The sequence below is a fragment of the Halichoerus grypus genome, chromosome 3 (genome assembly GCF_964656455.1).
Source record: "Halichoerus grypus chromosome 3, mHalGry1.hap1.1, whole genome shotgun sequence".
Classification (NCBI taxonomy): Eukaryota; Metazoa; Chordata; class Mammalia; order Carnivora; family Phocidae; genus Halichoerus; species Halichoerus grypus.
This window is the reverse complement of record NC_135714.1, coordinates 103,250,883-103,275,497: the sequence shown is the minus strand read 5'-3', so window position 1 is coordinate 103,275,497 and position 24,615 is coordinate 103,250,883. Positions and strand designations below refer to the sequence as shown.

At 38.2% G+C, this 24,615-nt stretch overlaps 1 long non-coding RNA gene across 3 annotated transcripts in view; it reads right to left on the bottom strand.

The window, feature by feature from the left end:
• The window catches only part of LOC118540160 (uncharacterized), a 60,206-nt gene extending 55,432 nt beyond the window's left edge, over nucleotides 1-4,774 (bottom strand). For all 3 annotated transcript variants that reach the window (XR_004919489.2, XR_004919490.2, XR_013446445.1), the window contains exon 1: nucleotides 4,632-4,774. This is a non-coding gene — a long non-coding RNA (uncharacterized LOC118540160). The remainder of the gene's footprint in view (nucleotides 1-4,631) is intronic.
• Between the last annotated feature and the right edge of the window lie 19,841 nt (nucleotides 4,775-24,615).

Here is a 24,615-nt window from a genome sequence, read left to right as displayed (position 1 = left end):
TAGGAAACAAGAATATTGCCACTAAGTAAAGTTTTATGCAGCTCTTTGAATCATATTTCAAACAATTTGAGCCAAAATAGAAATACCTGTGTTACAACTTAAATTTTTAACATGAGGTATATAAGTTTGAATACAATAGGATTAAAAGTACACATGTAACTATGAGTTTAAAAAAAGATCAAATAGACATACCCTGTGATATTTGTTGTTTTTCTATTTCTATCTTCCTGTGTTTCCCCCATCTTTTATAATGGCTGTATTTTTGTTTATAGTTGACTTAAACTTTATGTAAAAATATACCGTGTTTCCCTGCAGCTCCCTGTGTCAGTCCTTCTTTCCTTTATCTTTTCTTTGGTACTCAACAATCTTCCTTTGGAGAGAATTTGGTGTGGACAAAGTCAAGAAGTGTCCTTTGATTTACATGTAGGGTGTCTATAAATTCCAGTTTGCCCCCAAAGTCCCAGTTTTATATATATTTAACACAATTATTAGTGGTATCCCCTTTCACTTTTTGAAAAAGTTTTCTAGTTTTAATGATAAATTATGGTCTTTAATAGGTATCATGTAGATCCAAATCTAATCTCTTATCATTTTCTTGCTCTGAATCCTCTAAAGTATCTTATCCTAGGTTTTTTTCAACCTTGCATATCTCCCTAACATTGAAGGCCATATTTCCTTATGGTCCTCTTGGATTTTGTTCTTTCAAACTCATAGAGTCTCAGGGTGATTTTCTTTAGCTTTTCAATCTCTGCACACCTCTAGTGGACAGAGAGTCTCTGGGCTGTTTTTCGGGACAGTTGGCAGAATCTTCTAACTAAAGATGACCCTCCATGAAGTCAAAGAACATCTTGAGTTGAGGTTAATTTGAATCCAGGCCAGGAAGAGCCCATTTGTTTGTGTGTGTATTTCTCGAACTATCTATTCAGTAACTTAATCTCCTAACTTCTTACTAAGCTGGCAGCTAAGGTCATTTTTATAAACTTGTTCATGTTTATTGGAAGAAGAATGGGGAGATAGTCCTAAGTGTTAGATACAAAGGTTAAGTTTCCATCTCTATTAGTCAGGGTTCTCCAAAGAAATAGAACCAATAGGAGATTATATATATATATATATATACACACACACACACGTATATACATATATACAAATATATACTTTTACATTGGTTTCTCCTCATAGGAGGCACATATAGTAAAAAAAAGTCTTTATATTCATTGTTTTTATGCAAAGTACAAGATCCATGAGGCACAGAGCCATTGCATATCTGCCTCAGGACAGATTTGTAATACCTTAAAATTCTCTATGAAGAGTACCTCTTTTTATAGAAATCATACTTTTTTATTTCTACATTTTTTTTTAATTTTAAGAAAAAAATTTTAATTTTAATTTTTTTTAATTTTAATTTTAAGAATTTCAATGTTTGAAGTGAGCAAAGAAGCAAAATGGGTTAGGACACTTCCCTCCCCTTGTCAACTCTTTGAAATGGTATCTGGTATGGAACCAGAAAAGACCCCGAATAGCCAGAGGAATGTTGAAAAAGCAAAGAAAAGCTGGTGGCATCACAATTCCAGACTTCCAGCTCTATTACAAATCTGTCATCATCAAGACAGTATGGTACTGGCACAAAAACAGACACATAGATCAATGGAACAGAATAGAGAGCCCAGAAATGGACCCTCAAGTCTATGGTCAACTAATCTTTGACAAAGCAGGAAAGAATGTCCAATGGAAAAAAGACAGTCTCTTCAACAAATGGTGTTGCAAAAATTGGATAGCCACATGCAGAAGAATGAAACTGGACCATTTCCTTATACCACACACAAAAATAGACTCAAAATGGTTGAAAGACCTCAATGTGAGATAGGAGTCCATCAAAATCCTAAAGAAGAACACAGGCAGCAACCTCTTCGACCTCAGCTGCAGCAACTTCTTCCTAGAAACATCGCCAAGGCAAGGGAAGCAAGAGCAAAAATGAACTATTGGGACCTCATCAAGATAAAAAGCTTTTGCACAGCAAAAGAAACAGTCAACAAAACCAAAAGACAACCGACAGATTGGAAGAAGATGTTTGCAAATGACATATCAGATAAAGGGCTAGTATCCAAAATCTATAAAGAACTTCTTAAACTCAACACCCAAAGAACAAATGATCCAATCAAGAAATGGGCAGAAGACATGAACAGATATTTTTCCAAAGAAGACATCCAAATGGCCAACAGACACATGAAAAAGTGCTCAACATCGCTCGGCGTCAGGGAAATCCAAATCCAAACCTCAATGAGATACCACCTCACACTAGTCAGAATGGCTAAAATTAATGTCAGGAAATGACAGATGTTGGTGGGGATGCAGAGAAAGGGGAACCCTCCTACACTGTTGGTGGGAATGCAAGCTGGTGCAGCCACTCTGGAAAACAGTATGGAGGTTCTTCAAAAAGTCGAAAATAGAGCTACCATATGATCCAGCAATTGCACTACTGGGCATTTACCCCAAAGATACAAATGTAGTGATCCAAAGGGGTATGTGCACCCTGATGTTTATAGCAGCAATGTCCACAATAGCCAAACTGTGGAAAGAGCCAAGATGTCCATCAACAGATGAATGGATAAAGAATAAGTGGTATATATATACTATGGAATATTATGCAGCCATCAAAAGGAATGAAATCTTGCCATTTGCAACGACGTGGATGGAACTGGAGAGTGTTATGCTGAGTGAAATAAGTCAATCAGAGAAAGCCATGTATCATATGATCTCACTGATATGAGGAATTCTTTTTTTTTTTTTTTAAAGATTTTATTTATTTATTTGAGAGAGAGAGAATGAGAGACAGAGAGCATGAGAGGGAGGAGGGTCAGAGGGAGAAGCAGACTCCCTGCCGAGCAGGGAGCCCGATGCGGGACTCGATCCTGGGACTCCAGGATCATGACCTGAGCCAAAGGCAGTCGCTTAACCAACTGAGCCACCCAGGCGCCCTGATATGAGGAATTCTTAATCTCAGGAAAGAAACTGAGGGTTGCTGGAGTGGTGGGGGGTGGGAGGGATGGGGCGGCTGGGTGATGGACATTGGGGAGGGTATGTGCTATGGTGAGCGCTGTGAATTGTGCAAGACTGTTGAATCACAGATCTGTACCTCTGAAACAAATAATACATTATATGTTAAAAAAAAAAAAAAAGAAGGGCGGGGAACCGGAGGGGGAGATGAACCATGAGAGACGATGGACTCTGAAAAACAAACTGAGGGTTCTAGATGGGAGGGGGGTGGGAGGATGGGTTAGCCTGGTGATGGGTATTAAAGAGGGCACGTTCTGCATGGAGCACTGGGTGTTATACGCAAATAATGAATCATGGAACACTACATCAAAAACTAATGATGTAATGTATGGTGATTAACATAACATAATAAAAAATAATAATAATTATGAAATGGTATCTGGTGAGTGCTATAGGGAAAAAAAAGGCCACCTTTCTGATCTGCTCCAATCCTGGAGGAGAATCATTAGCTCTGGGTGTCAGATCTACTGGGACAATTTTACTTATAGGAAGAGGAACAGAGCAAGTACTGGAATAACCTAAATATTATTTAGAATGATCTTTTACAGGAAATAAAAGAGCTGTAAAACCCTTTAGGTTTGTCTTTGTCTCTTGGTGTCTGAAATGAATTAAATTATGCTTTGGTCTAAAATATGCTTTGGGAGGCATCCAAAATTTCATTAGATGTGCTAAATATTGTTGAATGATGATGGAATAAATGTTGCTTCATATCCCTGGCAAAATAATCTTCAAGTAAGGTCATAAGTAGTTATCTTAGTAATGGACTTGATGCCCTTTTATATATATATAATAAGGAGCAAACTGAGACATATTTCCTTCTGACCTAAAAATATTAATAATAGGAAATTTTATCTTGTATTGAAACATACCAGGCTACATAGAGGCATAAAATTTAAGATAAAGAAGCAATTATTAGCAAATTCATTAGATTCATATTTGCATATTGCATATTCAAAAAATCATTTTGAAGTGACACTGTGAAACTTCCAAGGTTACCCTTTTCAGAAAAGGGTTATATCTTCGGCCTCTGTCTGGCTCTGGCTCTGGCTCTCTGTCCCTCTCTGTCTGGATGCTTGCCCTTGGAACACATCTGTCATTCTGTGAGGAAGCCAAGCTGCCACAGACGGAGGCCACGTGGAGCTGTCCCCACCCACCCCACAGCTGCCAGATGTGTGGGTAAGCGAGTCTTCAAATGACTTGAGCTCTCAGCCTTGAAGTCACCCCAGCTTCAAAATGCAGTAGAGAGTAGATCATATACAAGTTTTGCCCACTGAGCCTTGTCCAAATACAAGTGAGCAAATACATGTTGCTATTGTTTTAAGCCAATGTGTTTTGAGGTTGTTCGCTACCCAGAAAAAAAAAAAGATACCTAACTCTAAATTCAAGCTAACAGATTTTTTTCTTATTGTTATAATAGAAGGCATATATTTTTTGTTATTTTTTCCTTTTTGCATGTTCATTCTCTCTGTCACATACACACTCTCTTCCTTTTACACACACACACACACAGGTTTTAATATCCTGATTACTTACAGTCTGAATCTAAACAAATCCTGAGATCAGCCACAAAGAATTACCTGAACATGATCTGTTCCAGTAACAGGTGGTCCAACAGTATGAATGTGCTTCCCAGCTCAAGCTATATATTGATGACTTATAGTAAAAGAACACATCTGGAGATGACACAGCTGATCGTGAATGGCGGTGGACTTAACAGAAGAGAGAGATGATGTTTCCAGCAAACATTAGCATCCTGTTATGACTCACTGTGTCCTCGAGCATGAGAAGGCACAATGTGTGTTCCCTTATCTTTAGAACATTGGAGGCATTTTGTCCCCACTTGCAACACTGAAAGAATGGGTGACGAAGCAAGAAGAGGTGAAAGTAGTGCTGACTCTTCTGAATACATTCAGAAAATCTCTGGCAACAATAATGTAACTGTTCAATTATCCCTATTTTTCTCTGATGGCCCTCAATTTAAACACAAGTATTCGTCCTTCTGTGTCAGGCAGTGTGCTAGGTACTTGGGCTACCATCCTAAACAGGACACAATCCCTGGCCACAGGAATCTTGCATCTAGAGGAGAAAGATACATATATAGACAATTTCAGTACAGAGTGATAAAGGCTATAATGGAGTTGAATACAGAAGCCTATGAGGCCCCAGAGGACAGGCACTAAGCCAGTTTGAAGAGGACTGCTTTCCACAAGGATTTCTGGAGAAAGCAGGATCTGAATCCAGCCCTGAAGGAAGAATAGGAGGAGAAGGAGAGAAGGACGGGCATGTGTGCCTCATGTTGGGTGCAGGGCAGGATAGGGACAGGCTGGAGGCGAGCTTTCTTATGCAAAGGGTATATGGTGTCTATACAATCAAAAGCAAGACATTGCAGCACTGTCAGGGAATGGAAAGCCCTTTTTATTCTTTTTTTGGTTGGTTGTCTCTGTTTTTTAACAATAGAATGAGGGGTGCTAAGAGATGAGACTGGATATGAGAGCCACTGTTTGATCATGGAGTACACAGGGGTTTCAATTTGGAGGCCAGTGTAGGAAGTTAAGTCAGGAAGTAATATAAAAACAACAATACTGGTTGCACCAGGAGACCAGGTTAGTAAAAGGTGAAAGATTTATGCGATCTGAAGAGAAACCAGAGTGTAGGAGGAGACCAGGTTAGAAAGGGCAGCATTCAAATGGAGAGAGTTATTGGAATTACTGGTTATATGCTGAGGAGGAGGAGAGCTGCCTCTGGTGATTCCCTTGGTGCAGCTCCTCTTCAGGTCCCGGAGTAAGGATGATGGCAGCTTATGTGTTCAGTGCCCTCCCGCTTCGCCTTTGCCTGTGTCCCGTGATATCATGCCACCCTTTGGCTGCTTGTGGAGCCCAGAACTTGTCCGAACACCCCAGCCCTGACATAGCAACTCAACTATTCATTTCCCCCTTCCTCCTTTTATTTAAGTCTGCATTCTGCTATTATGGTATTATTATGATAAGGAATGAAAAATAATTACCACAGTGGTGCTAACAACTAATTATGAAATAAAGTTCAGATAATAATACTGTGGTAATATCTGAATATCAAACTCTTCAGTTTAAACATACATAGTTAAACTCTTCATCAAACATACATCTCTTCAGTTTAAAGGTAAGACTGTAAATAATATAAAACAGAATAGACATTTTGATGGTAAATAAGGGGCAAGAAGGGGATAATTTGTGTAATGTTTGATGTTTAAGAGTTAATGCATATTAATTCTAAACCCTAATTTTAAAATATCATACATAGGATCATTTTCCTCTGTGACTCTATCTACTTGGTATTTTGCCAAATAAATCTGAGGATATCAAAAGTGATTATACCATACCTTTGAAGCAAATTTATAATGCTGTTATTTAAATAACTCATTAAATTTCAGAGATGGCCTCCATTTTCACCTCTGCCTATATTCTCACATTTGTGGCTTAATTTTGTAGTGCCCTACCATTTTGACTTTGAGCTTAACCATGTAACTTGATTTGGCCAGTGGGAGCAAACTGGAAGCAAATAAAGACTTGAAAAGCACTTGCACAATTGGGCTTCCTCTGTCTTGCACCTCTGCCTTTGCGATGAGAACATACTTAGACTAGTCTGCTGGAGGATGAAAGACCTGTGGAGGGAAGCTTAGTCACTGTGGTTGTCATAGCTGAAGCCAGTCTAGATCAGTATGTAGCCAGCTGACCCTCAAACAACTGAGGAAACCAAGCCTCGATCAAGAGAGCCATCTAGTCAACCCCCATCTTCTTCCAGTCTCATGAACAATTATGCTTATTGTGGAATGCCTCGGTACATAGCATTACGAACGTAATAAATAACTGACACAGAAAAAATAGAAAATTTCCTCTAGAGTGGTTGGTCAAAATTTATTGTTTCTTCTGATATTATTGCTTATTTAGAAAAGTCTCTTTCAACTTCATCACTCATTATTGATAATATCATTATTTGTAAGATTGACAATTGATCTTGGTAATACAACATTTTATTTTATTTTATTTTATTTTATTTTATTTTATTTTTAGATTTCATTTATTTATTTATTTGAGAGAAAGAGAGAGAGAAACAGCATGAGAGGGGAGAGGGTCAGAGGGAGAAGCAGGCTCCCCGCTGAGCCGGGAGCCCGATGTAGGACTCAATCCCAGGACCCTGGGATCATGACCTGAGCCGAAGGCAGTCGCTTAACCAACTGAGCCACCCAGGCGCCCTGTAATACAACATTTTAAAATCATTGTCAAGTTTGGGGAAAGTTCTTTCAAATTGCCTTAATATTTGTCACAGATATAATTGCTGTTTGTATTAATACTGCTACTATTGGTTTGTGTCTTACAAACACAGGAATTCTGGAAAGATCTATTTTGTATGATTTTTATCAAAATCAGGCAAAAAACATATGGCACAATGGCATTTGTATTTACTGCATTACTTAATATATTCCTGACAGAGGATACCTTCTATTTTGAATAGTGCTCTATGGGATCTGAATCCTCTAATTAAAATTTTACACATATGATTGGAAGAGTTTTATGCAAGCTATCTCCTAGCTTTGTACATTTCAGATCTTGATTTTCCTCCTATTTCCATGTACTTCTGATATCAGTCTCTGCAGAACATATTCATATTTTGCCATGACCTCTGGCCCTGCTCTGCATTTTCTAAATCCTGGTGAGTTGCCACATGGAGCAGTAGGAATATTCCTGGCAGCCATTTCTAGGTGAGGATAGCAAGCAAAATTTAATCATATGTGACATAATGATTATGAAACACATACATAAATATTTCTATACTCAAATTAAATGTATCACCAACTAAACACCCCTGTAGCTGGATCCCAAAAATGTCTATGGCCACTCCAAATAGCATACAATGAGGGGGAATTACAACAGAGGAAGACAGACAGCAAAAATATCTTACATTTGCAAAATTTTTGAGAAGATATGACTAAGTAAACACATTTCTAAAGCTCCTCCTCCCAGAGCTTTGAAGGGAACCCATTCAACTGGAGAACCCTAAAGCTTAAGCTTTATTAGCTTTGTGTTAAATCAGCCTCTGTAGGTTGATGCTACTAAGATATCCCTCCTTTATAGCTCAGAGAGATTTAAGGAGATGAAGTAATTTGTTCCAGGACACAAAGGTGGCAAGGGACAAACTGAGACTCAGACCCAAACTGTCTAAATTCAGGGTGCAAAGATTATAACCACCCTCGTACCCTGACTCCTGCTGCAGGAAAATGTTTAACGTGACCCAAACTACAGTTAATGATAGTGAAGAAAGAGCAAGAGGTATTTGGAAGAAAGCTTGGACTAAGCTGTTACTAACTGGCTAAATTGGTGTGGAAGACCTGAGGTTCAGCTAGGACAGTCTGCAGGTAGGGATTAAACACGCACTGTGGGGAGAGGAGAGATGCAGAGACTAGAAGGCCAGCTGGGCCTGGAAGTCAGGTGGGAAGATAATTGACCCTGGGGTGGGGGTCATGTTAAGTAACTGAGAAGGAAGGACAAGATGGTGAACTGGAGGAAGCAGGGACTGAAGGGTGATTTGAGTGGATAAAGAGACTTCAGACTTTAGTGACACAGTAGTAAGCCCGTAAGTGCTTCATAGTGGTGAGTTACATCAGTTATAAGTTGAAATCAAAGTCTACAGAGCTAAGAAGGAACTGGTTTTGAGGTTGCAAAGAATAGAGAGTTGGGGAGAAGATGAAAAGAAAAATTCAAGCAAAATAATGAAGGTCTATCAAGAAGATAAGAAAGAAATTGATTGCCTCCTGTTTAAAAGTTTCTATCATTTGAAAGTTATTATTAAATCCCTCACACCTCTCCATTAACCCAAAGTAGACCATCAGGCCTTCATCAAAGGGTCTAACGTTATAGTTACTTTTGACTTTTGACTACTTGGCTTTCTTATTTTCAATTACAGTATCTCCAAATGAGTCTATCACACAACCTTCTAATAATGTTCAGGCTAAGGTCAGAATCAGAGAGATCTTCATTTGTACTGGTTAACCACAGCAGTGTGTTTGTTTACATCTATAATACTGTGGTGGTGCATGGCCCCTCTTGCATCAATGCCAATTTCACAATACATAAGAATGTAGGGGTAAGTTGGTTAGGATCTTCAAAATCAACACCACCATGACTTCCCTTCCAGAGTTCATGGTTTTATGTTCATAATTTTTGACATGAGGTCTAAACCACATAAACTTATTCCAAGCAGACAAGGGCCAAAGGCACTCTAGCTCTACAGTGACAAATGGACTGTGGACTTTAATCTTTTGAAATACTTTGCAATGAAGAGCTGTAAATAGATCCCAGTCTTTTCTCCACTCAACTTTCTATTTAGACTGCAGTACTGAGTCTTTGTCTTCTCCTTGGTAAAAGAGACTGCAGGCTAAAAGGGAATTGAATACCAGAGGCAGTATAAATTACCCCCTCTGTCCCTTGGCTCACTTATTGATCTAACGAGTTCCATCTTTTGAAGTCATAGAGAGTGGAGGCCAAAGCTTTCACTTCTGAAATGTCAAGAAATAATTAAAATCATAACACAAATGACACCAAAGGAAACTCATGGTGTTCTTGGTATCCTGAGAGAGAATTTCAGTGCTTATCTCAGCCTTAAGTGTATAGTTTTGCTGAAAACACAGAGCGGTGAAATTGTCAGTGATTTGGAAAGCCCAAATCAAATAGCCTTTGAGGGAAAATGGCTTTTTAATAATTTTAATGCAATTTGATTGGTTCCATTATACACAGAGGCCTAATTAATGCTGCTCTGAACCACTGAAAAGGAAAGGTGACCTTGAAGAGACTATTTTCACTGTCTAATAAGAATAGAATAAACTGAATGTGATTGCTATTGAACTGCTTTGAAGAGAAAAAAAAAACAAAAAACTTTTACTGTTTTTATACAAAACTTGCTATTGCAAAATACCTATTAAAATCACAGTTTACAGTTTGTTCATAAAAACCAATTTCTTTTATCAGTACAATAAACCTATTTGATAAGTAGGGTATTATTATCATATTATAGCTACAGTTTACATATGAGGAAACTGAGGATTTGTGGTATCAAGTTCACTTACAGAAACACACAGAGCTAGTAAGAAGTGAAGTCCGCACTTGATCTCAGGTTTCTGTCTTTTAAACCAGTGATCTCCTCACTGACATCACCATCACACTCGCTCCACAGTCAGCCTTAGCCTTGCCCTCTTCCTGACATGAGGGAGGAAGCTACTGATAGGATCTTTCAGAGCTCCTTCTAGGTGTGCAGGCCCCAGGCAAATAATTTTTGTGGATCCCCTCTTTATATTAATGTTTCAATAAAAAATTTGTTATCAGATTTATGGCTACATGGGAGGTATAGTGTTTTATTGATGAAGATTTAGAATAATGGGTAGAGACGAGGGACTTATGTATTTGTTTATTGTGTAATCAGTTCAATAAAGATTCTTTGAATGGATAAAGAGGTGGTATATATATGTGTGTGTGTGTGTGTGTGTGTGTGTGTGTGTGTGTGTAGGAATATTCCTCAGCCATCAAAAAGAATGAAATCTTGCCATTTGCAACAATGTGATAGAACTAGAGGGTATTATGCTAAGCAAAATAAGTCAGTCAGAGAAAGACAAATACCATATGCTTTCACTCATATGTGGAATTTAAGAAAAAAAAACAGATGAACATAGGGGAAGGGAAGAAAAAATAAGAGGAAAACAGAGAGAGAGGCAAACCATAAGAGACTCTTAACTATAGGAAAGAAACTGAGGGTTGCTTGAGGGGAGATGGGTGGGGGATAGGATAACTGGGCGATGGGCATTGAGGAGGGCACTTGATGGAATGAGCACTTGGATGTTGTATGCAACTGATGAATCACTAAATTGTACCCCGAAACTAATAATACACTATATGTTAACTAAATTGAATTTAGATTTAAAAAAAAAGATTCTTTGTGGTATCCAAGCACCATCTCTTCCTGTTCAGATCCAGGAATCACCTTCTCATGTTCTTTATTGACACATGCAGCTTCTGGGTAATTTCATATCTCTCACCACAAGCAAATGGTAGCAATGCTGTTATAACTCACAATGCTATGGGTCTTTAGAATCTGCTTATATGGAAAAAATATAGCTCTTCTTGCCTCTTCAATTATTTTATAACATTAAAAGCTGGTTACATCATTACTTTTGACACTGTGTGATCTATCATGCTGCCCACAAAATGCTGGTTTCTAATGACTGCACAGAAAGTTTGTGCTTTATTTATTTATTTATTTTTTTTATATTTTATTATTTATTTGACAGAGAGAGACACAGCGAGAGAGGGAACACAAGCAGGGGGAGTGGGAGAGGGAGAAGCGGGCTTCCCGTGGAGCAGGGAGCCTGATGCGGGACTCAATCCCAGGACCCCGGGACCATGACCTGAGCCGAAGGCAGACGCTTAACGACTGAGCCACCCAGGCGCCCATGTTTGTGCTTTATTGAAGGAGGCCACAAATGCCAGTTTTCCTCCATCTATGTAGGAAAATGAGAATAATTCATTTTATGGTGACGTTAAATTTACCATCTAGAACTTTATGTCTTAAGAATAGAACACATCTTCCAAGTATATCTTCTCTTGATCTCATTAGTCCATAATCACTGTATTCTTAGAATGTTCTCTCTTTCAATGTCACCTGCACTGTTGCCTTCCACATACTGTTGCCAGTGAGAAGGATAGGCAAGAGGCTGGTGAATGAAATGAGAAGGGTGGTCCCATTGTGCAAGGACTGTCTACCCTTATCTGGCATGGTCCAAGACAGACCTGAGAGTACAACATCACAATATCAATCAGAAATGAGAGAGAACATGGAATGAAGAGCCTACTGGTATCATGGTGCTTTGGTCTTGAACATTTTCAAGGAGATATGTGTGGCCTGGTCTGGGACACTGACCAATATATGGTCAGGAGCCTGCAGAGGGGGTGGGCCTGGGCACAAGAGGGGGTACATGGGGCTAAAGGATATCTTCTGCCATGCCTACCACCTTTGAGTTTTATAGAAGGGAGGTGACACCCTGGTTGAAAGATGGACAGGTGAGAGCCATGCCACAGGCCATACCTGCAGTTTGAGGCCAAGGGTAAGCAGTAGAACAGAGTCTTGAACTTATCATGTGTCTGACCTGAGTGAGAGTCACATCAAGTCACTGTATTACCATGATGCTGATGGCCAATTTCATATGATCCCATAAAAGAAATATACTAGGCAACAGAACAAAACATTTGTCTGTCCACCCTCCTGGAACTAGAGCCTGGTCAGGAAGACTAGGGACAATATCACAGCAGAAGTCCCAGAGCTCCTGAGGACATGATACACTCTTGTGTGTGTAATAGAGCATCAGAGAGTGCTCTGGTGGGGAGAAACAGAAACCAGGGTCATCCAAGTCCCAATATACATTCAGAGCACCCTGCCCAAGTGGCTCTGCTGGCTTCAGCTGGTCTCAGGCACCAGAAGAGTCTTAGACATGGAGGAAGAAGGAAGACATTCCAAAGCTCAGTGCACTGAGTGCAAAACAATTGTAGTGCAAGACCTGAACAGGGGCCTTTCTTGTCCAGGTATCTGAGTGTACTGGTCCCTCCATTCACTGCTTCTTGGTTAGCAAGACAATCAAAAGATCCAAAATATATGATAAAGACTCTCACTTGCTGTATGAACTATCATCCATTTACCCTACAAAGAATCCATTTCCACCAGTTTTTACCTGCCCCTCTGCCCCAGAGGCTGACTAGAAAGGAATACATGTTCAGGGTTTTGGTACCTTCTGATTTCCAGCTAGGTTTGATGAAAGGAGAGCCCTTGCCAGAGATGAGCAGAAAGTAGACAAATGTAGTTAGGGAATTACTCTCCCAGATCCTTCCTTGTGAGGCCATTTTGGCTGTGTCCATCCACCAAAGGCTGCTGCTCCTCTCAGGCAGCAATCTTCACACTAGCCTCTCTCGGGTTCTGGTCACCATCTCTCAATGGACCAATCTGGGTGCTTCTAGCCTCAGGAAATTGCACTATCCCTGGGGTGGTTTCAAACCTCCTTATAATTAACCTTTTAAGAATTAGCCTTTATTGATACACATACAAATGCAATGCTTTGTTAAAAGATACACAGATTAGAGAGAAAGTTGACAACTAGAGAGGGCTCTTAGTCAGGGGCCTGCTGCCTATGTGAACTGCCTGCCAGCCTCATGAATAAGCTAACCTCCTACAATTGGCTATTGGGGCCCACACTTTAAGTTTCAGATGAATGGAGTCCTTCAGATGTGCACAAGGAGCATGCCACTCTGCCCGTTTGTGGAGGGAGGTGGGTCCATTTCCTCGTCCTCTGCAGACAGTGTTGTGGTTTGGCATAGGGTTGCAGTCAGTCATCCTGGTTGGTTCCTCCATCTCTGAAATAAAGGAGTCAGACTAGAGGATCTCTGAACCAGTCCAGCACTAGAGTCTGGAATGTGGAGAATGTTACAGAGGCAGTAGTGCCTCCCCCCAGGTCTACCCCTAATATTTGCAGGTCTCGGAGCAAGAGTACAAGGGAGAGGTTAATTTACTATAACTCTAAATATTTAGAAGCTACAAATAATAGTTACAGCCAAATAAAGTGAATTCTATATTTCTACCCTAACAAATATGTCTTCATCACAACAAAATGAAAAATATGCATAAAGGTATAGTTTTTTTGGCAAAATATCAAAGATATTTGAATTTATTCATGATTGCTCATATATGAGTGTTACTTTCACAATATTAGGGTGAGTAATAAAATATATATATTAATTATAAATAATTTTATATTAATTCTAAAATTTTTGCCTTTGTTTCAGTAAAGCTACTAATAATGTTATGGTTATCAAAATTTCTCCATAATTTGTGTTCTGTTGATCTAAATGATTAAAAAATAAGTATAATTATATTCAATCTATACAACATTTAAATATATTTTATACAAATATAAATTACAGTAAATGTAAAAAATTTAAACATTAAAATTATTTTTCATAAATGTTTCAATTTTCTTTTAAATATTCATAACCATGAAAATTAAAATGCAAAGTAAAATTAATGACTATCAAATACTCAGATCAAAATTATTTAAATCAGGATTAACTTTTTATTTGGTTTATAAATAGAATAAAATTTTTGTATATTAAAAAATTTCTAGGGGCCCCTGGGTGGCTCAGTCAGTTAAGCATCTGCCTTTGGCTCAGGTCATGATCCCAGGGTCCTGGGATTAAGCCCTGCATCGGGCTCCCTGCTCAGTGGGAAGCCTCCTTCTCCCTCTCCCATTCCTCCTGCTTGTGTTCCCTCTCTCGCTGTCTCTCTCCTGTCAAATAAATAAATAAAATCTTAAAAAAAAAATTTCTAGAGTTCAGTGTTCAGCTACTGGGCAATATAAAATATTAGTATTGAATTAGTATTGCAAAATGTTACTCACCAGTTACATGTCACTATTTTTTTTTTTTTTTAAGATTTTTTAATTTATTTGACGAGAGAGACACAGCGAGAGAGGGAACACAAGCAGGGGGAGTGGGAGAGGGAGAAGCAGGCTTCCCGCTGAGCAGGGAGCCCGATGCGGGGCTCGATCCCAGGACCCTGAGACCACGACCTGAGCCGAAGGCAGACGCTTAACCGACTGAGCCACCCAGGCGCGCCACTATTTTTTTTTTATTATTATGTTATGTTAATCACCATACATTACATGTCACTATTGAGAACGTCAGGCTAATTTGTAAATATCTGCAGAAGCACAAATTAAAACACAAAAAGTAGAAAGAAAATGGACACTCGGCAAGAGTATCAAGAAACAATTGCCAAGAAACAATACTTCATTACACACGGTGTCAGACACATGGTTGGGACATAATAAATTGTAATTATTATTATTAATAGTAGTCGTTACTAGTAGTATTTGTAGTAGTAATGGTGTTTATTTTTTATTTTGTGGTTCTCTGGTTATTCCTTTGCTCTGTGTCACAGAATTATTTGGTGGCTGATTTATATAAAGAAAGCCTATTCAATTCTTCCCATAGTTCCACCAAATTAAGTTCTTAAAAATCCAATTACCAGATTAGAGGGTTAATTACTACGATCATAGGAGGTGTGTTGATTTCACCTAGAAAGAATAGATTTTTACTGTTAGAATCTATCCAGTTCTATTTAGCAAAAAGTTATCTTCGATCCAGTATGCTTTAAACCAATCTTCCCTCAAAACCCCAAAATTGAATTTTGGCTTCTAATTTCAAAGACAGAAATGTAACTGAAACCAAAAACTTATGCAAAGCCCTATACTTACTTCATTTTTTTTTCAATCCAAACAAGGCTAGGACTATCAAACCTTAAGAAATAACCTTTGCATTCAGTTGTCCTATATTAATTTTTACTTCATTACCGTTTACCCTTTTAACTTTGTCCACTAGCTTATCAAACAGAAATTGGCAGTGATCACAGTTTCTATGTCTTTGTTTTTCAAAAATGGATCTTTTCTAAAAATGCAGATTAACTAATAGACCAAAAGGGATAGAGATGATCTGTTTTTTTTTTTTTTTTTTTAAGACAGTTGTTCATACCAACAATTGCAAGAAGGTTTCTGTCACCCTGGTGCCTCTTATAAGTTGGGTTCTTTCTCTTCCAGGAAAGAGCAAAATTTTTAAAGTCCTATTAAAGTATTAATGGTATCTAGGAATATTATCTTTTAATGCTATGTCAAGGACCACCTCCAACAAAATAACTTATCTTGAAACTGCCAGAAGTATCACCTAACTTCTGCACATAGGAGCACCTTTTAGAATTAAGATGACAAAATTTGTAGGTGTAGGAATGACTATAAGATTGTTAGGATGTTATCCTGCCTTTCCCAGATATTTGCCAATCCCTCTGTTCTCCCCAACATGGAAAGAGGGAGCCAGAGGCCCGAAATCCTTCTCTGTTCTCATAAGAAGAATAGTTTTTTTTTTTTTTTAAAGATTTTATTTATTTATTTGAGAGAGAAAATGAGAGGGAGAGAGCACATGAGAGGGGGGAGGGTCAGAGGGCGAAGCAGACTCCCTGCCGAGCAGGGAGCCCGATGTGGGACTCGATCCAGGGACTCCAGGATCATGACCTGAGCCGAAGGCAGTCGCTTAACCAACTGAGCCACCCAGGCGCCCAAGAAGAATAGTTTTATGTAGCAGAATTCCCTAAAATTTTCCCAAGACGTTCTGGCCTGATGACAAAGGAAGGCCCACAATCAGATAAAGAGAACCTAAACTGATCCCTAGACGAGCACAGGTTATTTGAGGCTTCCCTGCTTGAGGAAAATATTTCTAAACATCCAAACAAATGGAAAAGTCTCTAAAAAATGGGGCAGTAACCAACGTCTGAAGAGGGGCAGATCTACTAGTCCTGAACATGGTTTATGAATATTATTCAGCATTTTTATTGTCAGTGGCCAGACTCTGAGAGCTCTTGATATAAAATAAAATGAAGTTAAATGATGTTGGAGCTGAACTGGCTTTCAGAGTTCTTTAATTTCAGAATTAAAAAGTAAAACAGAGAGGTAGTGACCAATGTCCCAGCATTGGACTGGCCAATGTCCCAGCATTGGACTCTGGCATAGACAAATATTGGAAAGCCTCAGAGGAGGTATGATGTGGTGGGAAGACCATGTATCATGTGATTGGACAAACTTTGGCTCCAATTCCAGTTTTCTACATCCAAGATTATATTGGAGAAGTCTCAACATAACTAAGCCCCTGTTAACCATTTCCACATTTTTCAGAGTGAAGCATAATACCTGTTTGTGGATTAAGTAAAATAGTGTGTAAAGAGCACACAGCAGATACTGTGAACACACATTTTCTTTTTCTCTGTCCAATCCAGCATTCTCTTAACTACATACATTTCTATAAGATCCCACTAAGGGTAGTGAATAAAGGGGAATGTGTAGTGTTATATATATATATTCTTTAAATCTCTGACCTAGAAAGTCCTTACTTTCAAAGCAATAGGCAGCAGTGACTCATTACCACAGCACTCAAAAATGAAGGAAGGATGGGGGTGGGGGGTTCCTATCAAAGCAAAACATAGAATACAGATGAATAAAAATACACATATACATGTTTTATACACACATATTAAAGTATCTGCCTATAAGTATAACTAGATAAGAGAGTTCAATCATAACTGATTCTACTGTCTTCTGACTCATAAGTAGCATTAAGTAACTTCCTGTACTCTCCTGAAATGAGTTCTCTTTCTGCCCACCCCAGCAACCTGCAGCCTGAGAACCTGGCTCTACTTCAGAAGTTGAGTCACTGCCTTTATTTTAAAGGCTGTTTCTGCCAACAGATTCTCCATCCAATTTCAGAAAAGATTCACAAAGTGTGATTGTCATTCGATACTTTAAGCAGTATCTTGGTTTCCTTTGTGCAGGTATACTGCCATTAGACATTTACGGTTGACTTCAGAAAGGTAGAAAGGTAATTTTGAGACATTATATAATCAAAAAAAATTAGTACAATATTCAAACTAAAAGAAAAATGCCAACATTTAAACATCTCTCACAGTTGAATTCGACTGCAATTTCTAATGTGCAGAAGGAAGTGATGATTCATCTCAGTTCATAATGGGTCCCCAAAGTGCTAAATTTCTCTTGCTTTACTTAATCAGAGACTCCAAAGGGACCTGAGCAATGTGGTCTAACAGTGTGGAGACTCAAATTTTTTTTTTTATTTAGTCCTATCAATCAGACTATATGACCGTTTATTAATTTGATGGATTACAAATTGAAAGAAAAGATCATTTTTAAATTAAAAATAATTAATTTATAAATTCAAATGGGATTAAGTGATAGATGGACACATTAACAATAAAACTTTGACTTATCACATAAAGTAAAAAGGTAGTTGTGGTGAATGCATTCAGTTTCAATATTTTATAGAACACCAAAAAAGAATTGCTATGTTAAAAATGGGACATGTAACATAGATTTATGGAAAGGAAGAGCATAAGAAATACCTTGTGATGTGTATGGTTGTATTGAATACTCCTTGTCTATTCCTCCAGCTGTGAAGGCTGTGGTTTAGAGCATGTTTCAACCATGTTCACACAGCCCCAACCTGCCAGTCTTGCTTTGAGCCATGTCATGTGCCTCACGGTGTGGCATGGGAAGTCCATGGGAACATGCTTGGCATTCGCACATGTATTCTAGAAGGCTGGAGAGTTAACACCCATGGATCATGCTTGACCAGTGAAGAATGGGGCTGATAGAAATACTTTTCCCTTGACACACAGTTCATAAGGCTCCTCAGAAGGTCCTGCTGAGTAAAGCATCAGTTCACCATAACAATACCAACACATCTTTATATTAACTTTCACTCCTTCCCTGATTGATTTCCTGTATTAGTTACCTCTTTCCGTGTAACAAATTGCCTCAAATCTTAGTGATTTAAAACAACAAATATTTATTCTCACAGTTTCCATGGTAAACAAATCAGAAGCAGCTTCAGTGGGGTGGTTCTAGCTCAGAGTCTTTCATGAGCATGTAGCTCAAATGTCGGGTAGGGCCATGTTCATCAGAAGGCTTGACTGAGGCTAGAGGATCCACCTCTGAAATTACTCCTGTGGTTGTGAGCAGGAGCATACTCACCATGTGGACTGCAACTCACCTCATGGCAGCTGGCTTTCTGCACAGCGAGTGATCCAAGAGAGAGGCCAAGGGAGAGTGCATGCAGGAAGCCACATGTCTTCTCTGACCTACTTTTGGAAGGGCCATACTACCACTTCTGCTGTGTGCTCTGTGACATAGACTAACTGTGGTGCAGTGTGGGAGGAGACTACACAAGAGTATGAATACCAACATTAGGAACAATGGGCTATCATGGAGATTGGCTATCATACTTCTTCTACCCGTAATTTATGATCCCTGGAATCACTTCTAATAAGCTACTTGTAAAAGCCTTTATTTCAGGCTCTGCTTTTGGGCAGAAGCAGGATAAGACAATGAATGGCTTTCTCTACATATTTTTTTTTTTAATGAGTAGATCAGTATATGTATACAGAAAGATTTCTAAAACATTATTAAGTGCAAAAAAGAAAAATGTAGAATTTTCTAGTATATGTATATAACAGAATATTTTTAAAAACTTAGTAATAGTTAATAGTGGCAGAGAAGGTGAGGAAAGAAAGGCTTATTAATTTTAATTTTATTATTCTCAGCATTATTTGAATTTTTGAAACACATTTATGTATTCCTTTAAAAATAATTTGACTTTTTGGGGGTGGTGAAATTGTGGGTGATTTTCAATTTCTTTATAATTTTATGTATTAAAAGTGTAATAATGCTTTCAAAAATAGTAACTGTAACAGTCAGAGAAAATCTTCTCTGTCAGGAACTACAAAAATTGTTTAAGAGAAGGCTCAATTCATGCTGTGAATTGTGTAAGACTGATGAATCACAGACCTGTACCTCTGAAACAAATAATACATTACATGTTAAAAAAAAAAAAAAGGAAGATAGTAGGAAGGGAAAAATGAAGGGGGAGAAATCGGAGGAGGAGACGAACCATGAGAGACTATGGACTCTGAGAAACAAACTGAGGGTTTTAGAGGGGAGGGGGTGGATGATGGGTTAGCCTGGTGATGGGTATTAAGAAGGACATGTGTTGAATGGAGCACTGGGTGTTATACACAAACAATGAATCATGGAACACTACATCAAAAACTAATGATGTAATGAATGGTGACTAACATAACATAATAAAATAAAATTAAAAAAAAAAGAGAAGGCTCAATTCAGATAGTACTTTAAACAGTACTGTGTTTAGTCTCTCCAGGCAGTGAGTTTTAGTGTTAACCTAATTATTTCACACTAAAAGAAAAGTGGAGAGGCATTCCACTTCTATGATAAACCCATGCCCAAGGACACAGCACATTTCTTGTCATTGTGCTAGCTGTCCATTATCTTAACATCATATTAAAACAGGGAATACATGGAAGAATCATCTGGAACCATGCCCCAGAATTTTGCTCTTGTCCTTTGTTACTTTTCATATGTTTCAAACTAAAGTCAAACCCATTAACAATACGGTGCCAAGATAATGAGGATTCCCATATAAAGCAATTGACAATGGGTTTCTATTATTATCTCAAAGAACAGGCAAAATCCTTACCTTGGAAACAATAGCCAACATTGGCTGGCAAAGCAAATGATAAAGTTTGTGTAAGTTGTGTAAGTTGCTAAGAGAGTAGATCTTAAAAGTTCTCATCATAAGAAAAAAAAATTGTAACTATGTGAAGTGATGAATGGTAACTAAATGTATTGTGGCAATCATTTCCAAGTGTGTGTATGTGTGTGTGTGTGTGTGTGTATAGATAGGTATCTATATATATTCATTATGTTGTATCCCTTATACCTACACAATGTTATATGTCAACTATGTCTCAATAAAACTGGAAAAAGAAATCATGAGTTCACCACATTCTTCTGAATGGCCCTCTAAAAGAAGCTATGTCTATTTAGAGTGATGTAAGTTGCTTGAATTTTCGTTTCTGCCTTTGTACGGCAAGCTTGAATATATAGTGGATGGATTTAAGAAAACACAGAACACGGTGGATAGCATGAATAAGGTTAAGTAAGTGTGACTAAAAATATCCTTGCCAGAAACAGAAAGATCAGTAACTATAAAGTCTATGCAAGCTCAGTTCCTTTTGCTCATTTACTCCTAACTCCTTTTAATCAAACAGGACCAAGAGGTAAACATTAATATAATATGCAAATTTATATAACAAGTTTTCTCAATTTTATAATGTCTTGAACCACAGAGAGAGAGAATCTTCCTCTTTTGCTGTCCCCTCTCATTCTTTTGGCTGGAAGAAACACTGCATTTTTCCTGCCAAACCACATGTATTCTAGTCTTGACTTTGTCAATTGCACGATCAACATAAAATATAACCTTAAAATTCCTCTCCATCATTTCAAGTTTTTTGTTCTGGAAGTAAAACTAGAAAGAAATTGCTTGTGTGAGTTCCCTACATTGCTCGCGATTTAGAGATGCTCTTCAGAAAATTTTCCCAAAGACTTGTATTTCCAAGAATGTGGTAACTCACAAACTGTACATACTAGCCTTAATTGAATGTTCTTTTTTAGACATGGAAAGTGACTAAAGTATTTACACCCTGGTTTTTTCCAGGGAAATAAAAAAACTAGTATTTGGAAATTGACTTGAGAATATCAATGTAAATGTAAATAATAAAGAAAACATTATTTTCTTAGCCATATTCCAAAAGTTTCCCCTTGGAAGAGATTCAGTTTTGAAGTTAATCCTTTGACAAGCCTACTTTGAGTTTCTGGGGCTGTAGTTTGGTTGGCACCAGGGATGGCTTGGGAGAGATGACAGAAAGCTCTACTGCTCTGCTTAGAAGAAGAAGAGATTTGACACTTCACAGGGAATGGATGGCTACAGGGAGACCCAAAGGCTGGTAATGGAGAAGAGAGACTGAGAAAAATTTAATGTAGTTCCGAGTAAAATATCATGTGTTGTGTAATGCAAGTTCTCCCATAGTCTTCTCTACAAAATCATTAGTTAATTTATATTGCTCGTTCATGCTTTATAGGAAGAATTCCTAGTGGGGGAAACTGTAGAAGTACTGAATCCGGCTTCAAGGCTGGTATGAGGTGAAAGCAGGTGTCCACTGAAGATATTACATATGAGATGAGAAAAGATTTCAATGATAATGATTTTCAAGTAGAGAATCACTTCCTTTTCTAAGACCCCACATCTCTCATAATTTGTAGAGATAGAACAGAATCTTAGATTTTTTTCTAAGAAAAAAATCTTTATAGTATTTTAAAGATAATGGTCATACTTTTGTGTACCACCCCTAGATTTGTCAGGGAGCAAGGACTTAAAGACAGGAATATATAAGCATGGTGTCTGGAGTGTCTTAAACACCTGGAATTGTAAATTACATAAACCAGTGATTTTCATTTAGGTTGGTTTGGTTTGGATTGTCATCACTTGCAATGAGAAATCTCCTGCCTTTGATACAGAGAACAATTCTGGTTATTAGCAGAAGGTCAGTCAGGATAAAGAGGGTCATAGGGATGATAAATGGAGAACAGGTACAGTTAAAAGAAAAGAATCTGGTAGCTAAGGGAATTTGCCAGTCTATCTGCCTTGGACTGATCAATGTCTAAGCTTTAGTTTGAATACTGGGGTTGGCCTCAGAGAAAGAAATCCAAGGGCTTCTCAACGAGAGAAGCATTTTGTCTAACTTTAGCTGTACCTTGGGTACTGAGGAGCTAGCCAGCAGCCAGCTTGGATGTGGAAGATGAGTAGAAGAGAAAGTTCTTTGTAACTGGGTCAACATGGATGGAGAGGAAAGAAGCAAGGATTCTGTAGAGGGGTGCACAATAAATTATAAAAGTCACTCACAGTCTAAAGATCTGGCCCTTACTCCTGAACTAGCATTGACCTCTCTTCCTTAGCCAGGCTTCAGTAAATTTTTCCCACTTAACTGCACATACCTATTTATGACCCTGGTTAAAGCCACTTCTTCTATCCTTGATCCTACTAGCTCAATCATTCTTCCTTCATACCTTCTTTGGGATTGCCTGAATCTGTCCCCCATTGGGCTAATCAAGCCTCCGTCTCACAGCTGTGTTTGTGGTTGTACATCTAGACTCCTGCCACCTGCTTTCTTCTTATACAGTATTTTATCCTTTGAGTTTTATTAGGGCACCAACTTTGCCTGTTTGGGCTTTTGATCCCATTTGCTAAACTGTGAGAGTCACATGTGGAGGCTTATGGGACTGAATGGTCCACTCCAGGGGAAATTATAAGGGCAGAAAGAAGATACAGCTTGGAAGAGAGTGGGAAAAATGAATGAAAAATGATTAAAAGTGTTGATTTTCACTTTTTCAACATTAAAAAAATCTTTATTGTGCTTTACTCTACCTCCCATTATTAGTGGAAGAGTTCTAGTCATGATTCACCAGTAGTTCAAGATGAGCTGCCATGCTGGTTTCTACTCTTCCATCTGGCCCATCAGGAAGTCCCTCCTTGTATTCTGGTTTGAATATCGCCTTGTCAGTGGAGCTGTCTCTGAGTACAGTGGCCGCTCTTATTCACAGAAGATATGTCTCAAGACCCCCAGTGGATTTCTGAAGCTGCAGATAGTACCAAACCGTGTAGGTGTTTTTCCCTACACATACATCCTAATTAAAGTTTAATTTATAAATTCGGCACAGTAAGAGATTAATAATAATAACTAATAATAAAATATAACAATTGTAACAATATAACCATAATAAAAGTTATGTGAATATGGTCTCTCCGTCTCAAAATACCTTTTTGTATGTACTCATTCTTCTTGTAATAATGAGAGATGAAAAAAATGCCCGCATGAGATGAAGTGAGGCAAATGACGTAGGCATTGGGACATAACGTTAGGCTACTATTGACCATCTGACCATACATCAGAAGGAGGATCATCTACTTCTGGACCATGGTTGATAGGAGTTTGGAGGGGGTAAATGAAACCCTGGAAAGTGAAACCATGGATAAAGGGGAACTACTGTGCCAAATTCCACATCTCCATCACTTCTAGGTTTTATGTGTCTTCATATCATTTATCACCATCTGACAGAGTCTATGTCTTCCTTGTCTGTTAATGTTTCATCCCTCTTGGGTTAATCTTCTGTTCCACCAGGGCATAAGATTAGGTACTCAATAGATATTGGCTGAGTGAATCAATGAATGAATGACAAAAAATAAATCAATATTTCTATTATATAACCTTCCCCCTCCCCTCAAAGAGAGAAATTTAGTTAATAGTGCTATTTTCTGTAGGCAGCTTCAAAGACACAGTCATTACCCCACTCATTTGTATGCATCATGGTTTTATTTTACATGTTTCAAGACATGTAAGTATTAAAAATAAACAAAGCTGATTAAAAAAAAAACTGATGAAGGGCACCTGGGTGGTGCAGTCAGTTAAGCACCCAACTCTTGGCTTGGGCTCAGGTGGTGACCTCAGGATCGAGCCCTGAGTCAGGCTCTGCCCTCAGCAGAGAGTCAGCTCAAGACTCTCTCTCCCTCTGCCCCCTCCCTCTGCTTCAAATAAATAAATCAATCTTAAAAAAACTGGTGAGAGCTAAGGTCTTAAAAAAATTAAATGTAAGCAAAGAATTTAAAAATATATGATGATTATAAAACATCTTGGGGGAAAATCACATTTGGGGAATATTATTAGGCAAAACAAACAAATTAAACATGTTTTTAAAAACTGAAACTGGATGACAAATTTTCATTACTGTTATTAATCTGCTACAAAATCTTTAGATTATAGATAATATAATCCAATGCCAAGAGCAGCTTTCCTTTAGCCAAGAAATGCTTTACCTCATTCACATAATGCCAATTGGAAAAGTTCTAGACAATCACCGTGACATTCAGCAGCCTCTGACAGACTTTTAACAAAGTGTGGTGATATGTCAGAGATACCATTTTTCTGATAAAATATTAATGATACATACGCTAAGGCATTGAGCAA